Consider the following 13715-nt stretch of genomic DNA (forward strand, 5'->3'; position numbering starts at 1 on the left):
CATCAGCATCACTGTAGCTCACCTGGATGTGGTTGGGGTGTGGCAGGGCAGCAGCAACATCAAGTCAATCTAGCACTCTCACAGGTACACACAAGGACCTTTCACCTCTCTGTCACTCTGTTCCATCCCCAAAAGCATTGCCCCACCACTCCTGTTAAAAATTAAGAGTTTTAAACCCTACAATCATGTCAAGCATTGGTGAAACTGACATTTGACTAAACCCTTAAAACTGGGTTTAAGACAGACTATATCTGTACTTCTCCGTGTATAAGACGCCCCCTTTTTTGGGACTCCAAATAGAGAAAATGAGGGGGAGATTGCCCACAGTTGCTGAGCTTTTTCGGTGGGGATTGTCCAGATTTGTAGAGCTTTTGTAGGGGAGGGGGTTGCCGAAATTTGCTCACCCTTAGGAATGCAACAGCCAATCGCATGCATATCAGTGATGCCACCAATCATCTGCACGCTCGCCAAAAGCAAGCACCAATCGCATGCCCAATTGCCGCAGCAGCCAATAGCCAGCAGACCTTGCAGCACACACCAATTACCCGCAAAAATGCAGCGGACATTATCCTGCTCGCGGCAGCCGCCAATCGCCCATCACACCTCTCCACTATCTGTGTATTAGACGACTCCAGGTTTTTAGCATAATATTTTAAAAAATAACCTAGCCTTATACATGGAAAAATACAGTAGTTCATTTGGGCTCCAATAAATCAGCTCCCAGAAATACAATAGACATAGAATCACAGAACCAAAAAGCTCTAAGGAAACACAAGTGTCACCCCTCTTGCAACCCCCTGCAATGCAGGAATCTTTTCACCCAGCATGGGGCTTAACCCAACCCTGAGATTAAGATGCTCTACCAAACTGAGCTATCACTATGCACAAGGTTGTTTGTAAGGCTGACACCCCATACTACATAAACTGTCCTGTATAGTACTGGTAAATGGTGAAACTGCAGAATAACAGAATTTGTAACATAGGCCCTAATACCTTTAATTTCTTCATCTGATGCATATTCCTGCAGGGCGGGACACAGTGCCAAAGATTACTATCACATTATTTCACCATTTCATTTGATCTCATTTCTGGTAGATAGCCCTGTGCATTACATCTGACCTATTGTGGTATACTAGAGAAATTATATAATGGTGACATTATCAAGCTTTCTATGAAAAGTGTATGGTGTAAGACTGTAAAGCTGATAAATAGTTTTTTTCCTGTTATTTTTTTATCTTTATAGTTGTGGACTTTCTTTCGAAATGCCATTGGTAGCGATATTCTTCATACATGCATCACAGTATTATTTTGTTCAGCTACATGTACTACCTCATGTAGTTAGGCAAACTTTTTTTTGAATAAAAAGTCTACTAAATGAAAAGACAGTAAAATTGTCGTTCTTTTTATAATGCTAAAGAAATATGTTTTTGGCATATCGCATTTGCTCATTATAGAGATTAAAGCAGACCTAGGGTCTCTTCGAAAGAGTCCTCCATTTGAAGATCACCCTGTCAGAGTCTTCCTCGCTATGCTGAAATTATAGCGTTTCCATTTAGGTAAAGGTAAAGGGACCCCTGACCATTAGGTCCAGTCATGGCTGACTCTGGGGTTGCGGTGCTCATCTCGCTTTATTGGCCGAGGGAGCTGGCGTACAGCTTCCGGGCGAAGCAGAGCAGCACACGGAAATGCCGTTTACCTTCCCGCCAGAGCAGTACCTATTTATCTACTTGCACTTTGACATGCTTTCGAAATGCTAGGTTGGCAGGAGGAGGGACCGAGCAACGGGTGCTCACCCCGTCGCGGGGATTCGAACTGCCGACCTTCTGATTGGCAAGCCCTAGGCTCTGTGGTGTAACCCACAGTGCCACCCACGTCCCTTTAGTTTAGAGTAAATATTTCTAAATCAGTACATATAAATTAGCACATGCAAATGTTTTTTGCGATGCATTTACCCTTTTTGCATGATGCATATGTGACCACTCCAAACAGTGCATATACTATGAATACAGAAAGTCTCAGACTCAGTCTTTAGTACCTCCAGTTAGAGGATCATGAGTAGGAAAGACTTCTGAACCTGAAACTCTGGGGTGCTCCTGCTATTCCAGGCAGACATTACCTGGCTGAACACATTAACACTGACTGTAGAAGGTAGCTGTTATTTCTTTTTTTTCTTTTTACTTACTTTTAATAGGAATTAAAAATAAGCAAATCACTGGGTCCAAACATCATTCAGCCAAGAACACACATGTGAAATTGCAAACATTGCCAGCGGTGGAGGAAGCTGCTCGGGTGCCGGGGCTGCACGCCCAGGACCAGGGCGACCCACCCATAGGGGCGGGGTGAGGGCAGGGTGAGCTGCCCATAGGGGTGGGGCGCACTGTGGGGCCTCCAGAGTCTTCCTGCCTCCTCCCACTCAGCCGCCCTATAGCTGGGGGCAGCGGGTGTACCATTTGGGCAGCATGGAGCCTGCACACACCCAAGCCACTGTGTCTCTCCCAGGAGAGACGTGTGGCTTGGGCACACTGCAGACCCCACGGTGAGTGCCACCCGGCATTTTGTCATCCCCCTCAGTGGTGACACCCGGAACGGACTGCACCTTTCTTACGCCCCTGCATATTACAGCCACTGAGGTCCTGTAAACACTTCACTGAGCCATCTGTGAGGAAACATCAAATGCATTGCCCTCCCCAGCAACCCTGGAGATGCATTTGGGAGGGCCTTCCCCATCCTTATGGGGTTTGTGGTAGGGGTGTGGGGAAGATTTTGCCCTCAGTTCAACAATACCACAAAGCACAGCACTTTCCTTTCTCCATAGGACAAATGGTAACCACTTATTTACATGAGAAAAAGTAAAAGGATGCACTCAGAAATGCATTGGGGTGGAGTTGAAACCTGCTTCCTGACTGCTTAGCCCAGCCATTGAAAAAGAAGCTGCCTTTGAATGATGACTCCGCTCTGTTTCCTGATCACAGTAGCTTATGACAGGATATTGGCAAGTCATTATAGGAGTGGCCAGCATGGTGCTGAATGCAGCATGTCTGAATGCAGCTCCCATTGTCCCTAACCATTGACTATACTGGTGGGACTGGTGGCAACTGTTAACAACATCTGTTGGCTATGCCTGATCTAGAATGATTGTCACAGAGCAAATCAGAGATGAACAGTGCTTTGAACTCTGGCTTATCAAATTCCATTCTAGCACACCACTAGAATCCACAGTCTATTATCGTGTCTAAAAAATACAGTCCATCTGAGAATGAGATTGGTCAGTTCCACTAAATAAAACTTGCCTCTTAGACTGCAGAGTCTTTGTTCCTTCTTTGTCAAAATCCATCTGTTTCTTGTTTTATTTTTATTTGTTCTGGAAGCCTTTGCCTTCTGAATAAGCAATTCTATTCTTGTTTCAGGGCAGCTCCAAAACCTTTTGGGCAACCGGCAGTATTAAGTACAGAAACAGAGAGGTGATTTATTTATTTATATGTAATAAAATTTGCATAAAAGCTTAGGGGTTTTTTCTTCTTCTTCCATAAAAGCTTATTTTCCAATTCTGGATTAAAACCATTTGAAGCACACAAAGGACTGCATTGTGAGATCTGATTTAATACTTGCTGCGCTGGGGGTGATATGCCTACCCTGGCACAGCTATAACGGATCCAAGAGCTAAAGAAATGGCTTAGCAAAATACTCTGATCCTCTCTCATTCATCTAGAATGAATTATGGGCTAAATTAGATGCTCTGTGTATGTGTGTGTGGTTTAAAGAAACACTTATTTTTGCAGTAGTGCTTGGCCTAAATATATCTTTCACCATTAGCATCAAGAGCAAAGCGTGGTAACACTGTTTTATAGAAGGTGAGATTATTTGTCCATCTAGCCCAGTATTATCTCCTATTATAATGTCTCTCCAGAGTTTCAGGGAGAGAGGGTCTTCCCCAGCCATTTAATCTGAAATGCCAGGATTGAACATGGGACCTTCTGTGCAACAGCACAGACTGAGCCCACAGATGTCTCTGAACTCCTTGGAGAAAGAAGTGCACAAACAATATAATCAAGTAAACCAACCCTTTTGGATGAGATGTGCCAGCCTTTTTGTGATTGTATGGCATACTGTCACAACTTTCTTTGCTGTTCATGGCAGCCATTTTGTGCTGGCACTCACAGCACGTTTATCAAGATATGAATATCAGCATCTCTCTCTCTTTTACTAAAATACACACTCTCTCTCACACACACCATAAGTGTATTTTTTACTAGATGACTACTGTCACATGAGTGATAAAAAAGGATTGAAGGGTAAAGAATTCAGCTGAGTGGCAATGAACCACCAGCAGAAAGTGGACTGGAAACATTGGGAATGTTGAACTGGGCATAAGATAAACCAAACGTAGCATCATTTTATGTAGAAAGGGTGGGTTGTTCCTTGGAATATGGAACAAAGCTAAAACCTCCACCAGCATCACTGAATAAGTCAAAGCACTGTTTCCATCTTTTCCAGTTGTTTGCAGCCTATTTGGAGAACCGTTCTGAAAATGTTTTCTTTTAAAAAAAACTTTTTAAAAAATATATTGAATATTCCACAAGGCTCACCATCTAGAGTCACATTGTGTATTGCACTTAAAACTCACTTAAATTGTTTTATTTGCAGCCGTATAGCTGAGTTCTGTGTCCAGGACTCCAAGCAGTTCTATACTTCCTTCTCCCTCTTTCAGTTTCACAATCAACCTGTATTGAATCCCACTTCAATGGTACCATGTGTTTTTCTCTGAATTACAGAACAAATCTAGAATGGAGAACTAACAGTATGTGTGACTTAGTACAAGAGACCTCCATCATGTTTACCCTCTCAGTTTGTTGTAGTTCACTTTCCATCTTCACTCCTTGTTCCTTTCAGCCCATTTCTTAAGGAAGCCTCACCCTCACAAAGAGAACTCAGTGAACACGTTTTAATCAAGGAATTCTGCTTTGCCTTTGAGAGTTTCCTCCTTGTGTGTTCTCTTCTCTAGGCTCCATTTTTCACTAGCCAAATACTGTATCCTTAATCTCTGCCATCTCTCCTGTTGCTTCTGTATCCTTAATGGATGGCTGCCAAAAATCACAAAGCATCAGTGGCCTGACATCCAAAGAAGTAAATTCATCAGGATGCAGAGAATTTTGCATAACTATTCAGAAACAAAATGCTGCTTCTCTATAAAAAGCAAACAAAAGTACCCTACTGAAAAGAGGAGAAGCATTTGGGAGAGAGGGGAGTCATGGTTATTGTTTTTCATGGAAAGGTCTCTTGATGACCTTGATCAAAAAAAGCTTTCATTCCCTCTTGGAACCAGTTCCATGAATGGCATATGAAACACCTTCATCCCATTTAAGGCTTAGTTTAAATTGTCACCCTTTTCTTTCTATCCCCCAAGGCACTGCTTCATTTTTATTTTACTTAGACATGTAAGCAACCCAATTTACCTTAGATATTGGCTCTTTGGCAATCACGGGGAAAATATCATCTAACTACACACACTTTGTGTAAACAGCAAAAATAGCTTTCTTAATGTGCGTAGTAAAAGTAAATAAGTATCTTCCAACATAAGCAAACCAGTTTGCCAGCAAAGCCAGATAACTCCCCAATAAGGTTTCTTAAGGGGGGCGGGGAAGGGCTGCCTTTATAATAAACTGTATAAAAGCTGAAGTCTTTTGCAGATTTTAAAAATAAGTCTGATGTTACAGTAAAAACAGTATGGGTTGTTAGAATTAAAATGTCTTATGCAAGCAAAAGAATTGGACATGTCCTGACTTTACTCCTTAGTAAAGTGAAAAATGTTAGCAGATTAGTGATATATATATATATATATATATATATATATATATATATATTTAAAAATCATAGCATTGCTGTGTTAAAATTTTGAGGCAAATAATGTTAAAATAAAAACTGCTGCAATGACACTGGGAAATGAAGAAGGTGGAGAAAAGAACATGAAGTGGCATAAAGGACTGAACCAAAGATACATCTAGACATACTACTATTTGTCCTTAGGTACAGGGATTCAGAACTGTACAGCACCCAAAGTTTAATTAAATTCCTTCTTTCTTTTGTTACTAGAAAGTCAAGACATCCAGTGAAGTTGACTTGCATTAGTTGACCACAGACAAAATGGTGCCCTTGTACCCATGGATGGACTTTTGACCCAGCCAATGCATCTGCTAGTGGGAGGGAAGGGAAGGTAATTTTTACTAATTCCCCTTCCCTTCTGCAGTTCCCAGCACTCCCAAGATTGTGGCTCCAGAGAGTTGGGGAAGGGTGAAAGATGACGAGGGGCACAATAGGGGTGATCAGCAAAAATTGCATTTCCTTCTCTTCCATTAACAGGGGTTTCCAAAGGACCAAAAGTTCTTTCACGAACACCAGGCACCTCTTGGATTCCACCCAATAAGTTCTTCACACATAGTAAAAGTATGGACTTTTGTTCCACTATTGCACAGTCTACATGGCAACAGTAAACTTTTCAGATTGTGCAGTATTGGTAGTCTGTGACAGAAATGCTTCAAGTGTCCTATAACACTTTACTGGGAGCAAATCCCAATAAACTCCATGGGTCTTCTTTAATGAGGGATTCCATCAGCAACTTATAAACCATGTTGATATTATGGTCTTTTCGTATGTTCTTTTATAATTATTCTAGTAAATGTGAGGAACAATCATCACATCGGCCCAGTTTGCACACAACACTAAACCATACATTTTTTTGTGAATACATGAGCATGCAGGCTACTAGAAAGGGGATTGAAGCCACTTTGCTCCTCTTCCGGTCCTGCTGCTGCTGTGAGCTAAGCCATGGTTTGGTTTGGTTTGGTTTGGCTTAGCATGCCATGGTTTGTTTCCTCCAGACAAAGCACAAGGGCTAAGTCAAAGCACAAACTTATGGAAAGCTAAAGTTATTGAATGCTCTTTGGCTGGCATACAGAACACATATTTAAGCCCCCTCCCAAAGAATTATGGGACCCATACTTGGTTAAATGCGCTGAGAACTGTAGCTCGGTGAGGGGATAGAGTGCTTTAAATGGATGGTGTGTACACAGTTTTAGTGTGCACAGAAGTCACGTACAATAATCAGCTAGTAGGAATCAAAATATTGCCAGATCAATTCTTCCAGGATACCTGGATAATGTCAACGCAAAGGTGTTGGAGTTGAGTTACGTTATAGGAAGTGGTTGTTGCTTGTACCCTACACTAAACTACTGACAGAAGGAGGACATTTCTCTAGCACCCAGAGAGGCCACCAGGAAGCTCTATGAGCTCAAGTCACATTGCAGGAATGACGTTGATAACTCTTCATAGCTACTTCCCCCTGCTAGCCCCTTTAGCCAACAATTTTATACCCTCGAAAGCACTATTCAACTCTTTCTTACAAGGTAAAGTCACAGTAAGTAAGGTTTAAGCTGTTACAGTATACAACTTTTAGCAGGATTAGATTCCTCCCCCCAACTAGCTCCCTGTATTTATGAATTCATGAGCTCTGGAGATGATCCAGCTTTATTTTCCAACTTGTGACATGGTGCCTGGTCTCTGATCTGCACAGAAATGGGATCAAGGTGCAGGCATGCTGATTTGTTTACATTCCAATGAGAGTAAAAGGGCCCAGACTGAGACAGCACTAACTCTCTCTAAGTATGTTTTAATAAGGGTTTATTTCATATTAACTCTGGTCATTGACCTTAGCAGTGGAAAATATAGGTGTAATTAGGTGCTCAAGCATCATTCAGGAAAAAGAGAGCAAGCAAGCATCTGATTTAAACAGTGGCCTTCCCTTTCATACTTTAATGTATCTGGGATGAAATTTGGGTTAAGGGAATACATTAAAGAAATTGTGTTTTCAGAGGACTTTTTCTTTCCTACCTTCTCTCTCTGGTCTTTTAAACTGCTAGGGTAATTTCCCCTTTCAGGAGTACAAATTGTGCTCAGATGACAGCACACCTGAGGTTCCACGTTCTTCAATGATACTTTTATTTATTTAACTTTATAAAAAGCATTTTTATACCTCCCTTTCACCATAACAAGGATCCCCCAAGATGGTTTGCAAGAAGATGACCCCCTGTCACGTTAACAAGAACAGAATTACAGTATCAAAAATCAAGACGAGCAGAGCTGAAACCTTCAACCTCAAATTATGAACCTTTAAAAGCCAATAAAAATGTTTCTGCTGCCCACATAAAAGTCATCACGGATGAGGCCACTCTAAACTCCCAAGGGAGGGATTTCCATAGCATGGTGCTGTCACAGAAAAGGCCCTGTCCCCCATTCCCACTAGCTGAATCCCTTTTAAGTGATGAGATATACAACAGGGCTTTGGGAAATGATCTCAGTTTAAAGCCATGTTCGTAGGAGGATGGGGTATTTCCAATATTCTGGATTTAAATTGTTTAGGGCATGGGTGGAGATGTTCCAGCCCGCAGGTGAAAATTGGCCCATCATGTCTCCTCATTTGGCCTGCAAGGTCATTTTCAGGAAGCCACACTTACCTGTTTTACACCTGATGTCAGGTGCGGGGCGGGGATTGTTCAAAGGAACAATCAGGATGTTAATGTGGGCTCCCTATTGCTCCTCTGCTCCAACCTACCCATCTTCTGGAAGCCACTTCTCCCTCCCATCACAGTGTTCTGAAGCCCCAATTATCAGGAGTAGCACAAAGCTTTTAAGCAACCACCCAGATGCTCCTTCAAATGAGTTTTGTCCTCTTTTTTGATGATGCATAAGGACATACCTTGACTTGGGTGCTGAACTCTCTTGTTGTCACCAAACCTTTAGTTCATAACTCCCAGCTCTAGTGGATAATGGCTTATGCCTAAACTTAAGATCATGTGATTGACCTTGTTTCCTGTCAATTCTGGTTGTTGTGGGAAGGCTTTTTTTTTTTTTTTTTTTTAAAAAGGAAGTATGGACGTGCCTGCAAACCATAGGGGCCTCTTCAGTTTTCCACTATTGGTATCAACCAGACCCATACCTGGGATACGATACCCACTTTAGTAATAAAGGAAGCATTGACATGAAAACCCATTTAATGATCAGATTGACAATCGGGAAGAAAATATATTCAATATTTGGGCCTATTCCTTGTTGGGCCTCAGTTGTTATACTGTCCTGTGCAGCTGTTATTGTACACTTCAAATCATGTATTAGATGCTCTTGAGAAAAATATCCCAAATTTTCCTTTTAATTTGGCTAAGGGGCATGTTTCTATATGAGACACGATTGGTTCAAAGTTCATTAGCTCTAACCTCCCTCAAGCTGTTGCTTATTCATCTAGTTTGGCTTATTCATCTAGCTGGAGAAAATGAAGCACATGAAGGAACATATTTACACAAAGCCTGATTTGGTAGAAATAATAATAATAATTTAGGCCCTAGGTGTTCAATAAAAGCCAAGTCCTACAAACATTAAGTGAATATTTAGATTTCAAGTTTCCGTAGTATAGTGTGGGTCCCTTACAATTATGGCTGGAAAGGAACCACCTTTTCACTGGTTTCAAAATCCAACGTTCTACTTAAAAGTCTGGAAAATAAATAGAACTATATGGAAAGCAGCTTGAGTAGTCAAAAAAAGAGGGGTGTTGTTCTCCTTTAGAAATATCATCATAGTCACTGAGTGCCAGCATCAGAACCCAATGGCAGTAGATCCAGTGCAGAGGCAAAGATAAACATAGTTGCTTGATTCACACCCTCCTGAGACCTCAAATAGGCAGTGAACTTGTCACACTGCTGCAATCATCTCTGCATATGTATCTTTTGTTCATTATGCAAAATATACAAGGTCTAACTCTCTAAAGTTACAGAGGATGAAATTGTTAATTCAGTCAGTGGCGTAGCGTGGGGGGTGCAGGGGGGGCCGGCCGCACCGGGCGCAACATCTGGGGGGGCGCGCTCGCCGCCTCCGGAGTCTCCGAAGAGCCTCGGGCGCAGGCTGTAGCACCAGGGCCGCGGCCAAGAAGCCGAAGCTGAAGAGCCCACTGAGCGCCGCGCCCAGGCAGAGCGCGCCGGGAGGCACCACCGCCAGGGCCCGGCGGCAGCCTCAGCACCTCGCCACCATTCTGCCACCAGACTTGCTCGCACAGGCACGGCCACCCACCGCCGCCGCTGCTGCCTCTGGCGGCGGACACGTGGAGAGAAACAGCGGCAGCCGAGCGGGAGACTCTCCCTTTCTCACTGCAACGCTCCGGGGAGGGGGCGAGGGAGAGAGTCAGGTGGAAACGTGTGCGCGCCCCCCAAGCCGCATCTTCGCGGGGGTTGGGGGCGAAGCCGCCGGGTATTTGCGCCCTAAATTGGAGCGACCGCAAAAAGCCACCCTGCCAGCAGCAAGCTTCAAGGTCAAAGGCTCCCTTCGAGGAAGCTGCGATCTTCTTTCCAATTAAGTCCCCCCCCACCCCAGCTCAGTTCAGTGGGAGGTGGATTTCCCGGGTCTCTTGTCCCTTGGAGGGTGCCTTTCACTATCCCGCCATTCTGAGAGCAGGGAGGGCGCCTCTCAGGAGACTTTCCCCCGCATTTGCTTTCCCGCTCAGGAAAGCGTGCGCGGCCCCGGCTGGATCTGCAACTCTTCTGGTGAGCGAGGTTTAAAACCAGAGGCAGGCGCTCCTTCTTGGATGGATGCCTGGAAGAAAAAGACCCCGCAGTCTCTTCCTTTCCTTCCCCTGCAGAGACCAGCCACGTCCCTCAGCCGAGGCCGCCTTGCTTCTCAAAAGAGCCGGTCTACTACAGTTCGTGGCTGCATGGGAGAGCGCTGCTTTCCTTGCAAAAGGCCCCCAGGTTGAGTCGCCGGCACCTCCAGCTATGAGAGGATGGGAGCAGTGGCGTAGCGTGGGGGGTGCAGGGGGGTCGGCCACACCTGGCGCAACATCTGGGGGTTAGGGTTAGGGGGCACAAATCCATGGGTTAGGGGGCGCAAATTACTTGCCTTGCCCCGGGTGCTGACAACCCACGCTACGCCACTGAATTCAGTTCTTGGACTGCTTGCTTGCTGAACATTTATAGACTGCTTAATAATAATAATAATAATAATTCCATAAGTGTTTGACAAAAAACATTTAGAAGAAAACACTGATTAAATCAACAAACTTTAAAAAACAGAAAGACATAACAGAATTATTGAAATATTGATAAGACCAGCCGAGTTCAAGTTTGCATAACAAAAATACATGTTTGAGTAGACCTGTTTAAACAAAAATGGCTTAGTTTATTTATTTATTGTCATTATATATATATATATATATATATATATATATATATATATATATAAAACTCCATAACATATATCTACAGAACATAAAAAAACCATAAAATGCAATCAACACAACTTTAAGAAGGCAGTCCCTGAATGACTTGGGCCCTAGGTACCTGATGGTGTTACTTTCCCTGTATAAACTAGTCCAGGATCTCAGATTGACAGAAGTGGCTCTTCGTGATGTCCCACTGGCAAATGTTGTTTGGGGGGTAGGTCCTTCTTGGTAATTGCACCCCAACTGTAAAACTCTCTTTCCTTGGAGACATGGATGGCTACATCACTGTTGAGCTCCCATCACTTAATTAAAACGTATCTGTTCTCACAGGCTTTCATTGTAAATGCTGTGTTACTTTGTTTAGCATTGGAAACTGCTTTTTAACCACATCTGTGATAAAAAGTGGCCTACAAATTTTACAATAAACAAACGGAACAGAACCAAACAAGGCAGGATAGAACTGGCTAAGCAATGAAAATATTATGCTTATGTTTATATCCTGTTTCCTGAAAATTAATAAAAGAGGGAAAAGAAGATGCCCAAACAAAATTTTAACTTGGAGCCAAAAAGCTGACAAATTGGCAATAATTGCACAGGACTCCATTGCGACCATGACAAGGGAGTCTTTCATCTTCTTTGCATGGGAGCCAATTCCTGGGGGCCGTGGGTGTTTGGGCACCCAGAAGAATATAATTGTGGGGAACCTGGTACCCACAAAGTCAATGAGCAAAGCCAGACAGAAGCAGCCAGCCAACCTCTGAGAAAGAGGCAGTTCAGCTCTGCCCTCCACAGCCATCCAGCAAGTCACCCTTTTCCAGGAGATGGCGGCTCAGACACGGAGGCAGAATCTCTCTGCCTCCATGTCTGAGCCTCTTCCCGCAGAAGAAGGTGCCTTGCTGGCTGTGGAGAGGAGGAGGAAGAGAATCTGCCACTGCTGATCACTGCACTGTGGACATGTGACATCACATGCACATGCGTTCACGTTTTGGAGCAGCCCCCCCCCAAAATGTGATGCGATGTTGCACGCTGTGTGTGTGACATCATATGCACTACATGCAGGCCTGCGCGTTGACATCGCACATCCACATGACAGTGGCAGGCATCCACAATCCTGAGGGTGAGATGGCGCCCCTGCCTCTTTGATATATAATGAGTAGAAGTTACTTCAAGAAGTGTTCCCCCACCAAAAAAAGAGATTTTATTAGAAGTCTGCTTAGTGAACTGAGGCTTGAACAGATTATATCCTTTGAGACTAGACTACTCTCTTTGGCACACCATTAGGCTTGAATATGTGGGCTGAAATTATTTCAGCTTTATAATCCAAATCCACACACATACCTTTTAATCTAGAAACTTTCCCAACTTTCCTAGAAGAGAAGGCACCAACAGATAGAAAAAGTGTCACTCTTGGAATGCATTTTTGTTTTCGATAACTGAGAGTCCATCCAGACAGGTGTTTTATTGCAGGTGTAATCTGCAACATTTTCTTGACATTATTATTATTATTATTATTATTATTATTATTATGCACCACTCTTCATCCACAGATCTCAGGGCAGTTATCAACATAAAATGTAAATATAAAACCCACAAACCACTAAAATAGTGCATTAATAGTGGATTTATTCTGCTCTTTTAATCTGTGGTGCTTCTGCAATGCTATCCCATTAATGCTGTCCAGAGGGACTACCATGCCACAAAAGTAAGACAAAAAACTCCAGAGCATCTATACTAGGAAAAGTTATAGGATTTCAGCTGGAAGTTACAGGATGTGCACTAATTGGAAATGAAGCACTATGACTACCCCAAAACATTTGCAAGCACAAACAGTATTGAAACTGGGATCACGTACAATCAGTCTAATAATATAATGAGCACAAACCATCATGAACGTGTATTCAAAGGGCCAGCCCAAGACATTTTGACACCTGAGGCGTACCCCCAAATGGCGCCCCCTTCCTGCCAGGGTAAAAGGGGTGAGTGAAGATGTACATCAGGAACCAGGGGGAATAAAGATCTACCTCAGGATCTGCTGCCCCTGTGGATCCTTCTGCCTAAGAGAGTTGCCTCACCATCCACTTCCGGGTTGGCGCCTCCGGCAATGGCGGAGCTCCTCCGATCGGGAGGAACTTGCTCTGTGAAAAGCAGGGTCTGACTGCCACGGCGAAGGGGGAGACCCATAGAAATCACAGGCGGGAGAAGCCTGTGAACTTGGGATTCGGCTGGCACCCTTTGCGCCTCCCCTACTCGCGGGGAAACCCTGTTTTGGGGATCCGGAGCGACATGGGGTGAGCAGCGCGGTGCTTTGAATCGACCGCTTCTTTCACGGAGTGAAGCCGCATTGCTGCTGCCGGAGAGCGCTGACTTTTTCCTTGGACAATTGGATTTTAAACGACTACCCACGAGTAGAATGGAAAATTGGATCTTGAAATACTTTAATTTGGCACCGAAGCAGGAAGGT

The sequence above is a fragment of the Podarcis filfolensis genome (assembly GCF_964270895.1).
Source record: "Podarcis filfolensis genome assembly, chromosome: 7".
Classification (NCBI taxonomy): domain Eukaryota; kingdom Metazoa; phylum Chordata; class Lepidosauria; order Squamata; family Lacertidae; genus Podarcis; species Podarcis filfolensis.